Source organism: Cicer arietinum, chromosome 4 (assembly GCF_000331145.2).
Source record: "Cicer arietinum cultivar CDC Frontier isolate Library 1 chromosome 4, Cicar.CDCFrontier_v2.0, whole genome shotgun sequence".
Classification (NCBI taxonomy): Eukaryota; Viridiplantae; Streptophyta; class Magnoliopsida; order Fabales; family Fabaceae; genus Cicer; species Cicer arietinum.
In genome coordinates this window covers 44653655-44654318 of record NC_021163.2, presented here as the reverse complement: position 1 = coordinate 44654318, position 664 = coordinate 44653655, and positions in this window count along the sequence as shown.

Genomic DNA, 664 nt, shown 5'->3' with positions numbered 1-664 from the left:
CAAACTTATATATTAACCGTACTTATGTTTTAACTATTTGATTTAGGGTGTCACTACATGCGTGCTATACTTGTCCTCGCCTACTCATCGGAAGGTGGGAAAAGGAAAATTGTACAATACTTCGGGAGAAGTATTGCACAATACTCTGATCCCTACAGGCCATGTCAAAGTATCACCTGTTGTTGCTTTCGAACCAACTGCACCGTTGCCGATACCGGACAACGATGGAGATATGCAGTTATTGGGCGAAGCTATTGGTAGTTACGTGGCATGGCCCACCCACCTTGTTGCCCTCGAAAAAAAGATTCCCAGAAACAAATCAGTTACATCTCCCGAAAAGGTTTGTCACATTTATTCCCTAAGGTTTGTCATTTTTTCAGATTCAATAAACTAACATTTAACCTCATTTTTGTAGATCCAATTAAATAAACCACCCGTACAGCCAAAAAGAGCCAGCAAACCTCCAACATTGGAGAGTAATAGGGCTGCCAAACTACAAAGGCTGGAGGGTAATAAAGCTGCCAAAATTGCAGCAAAAAAACTGGATCGGGGAAAATCGGTCGCTGCTGCCCATGTTCCTAAAATAAGTCAGCCACGCCTTGCTAAACACGGGGCGTGTCTTGACATCCAAGTAAAACAGAACATGGACAACAACGACGATTCG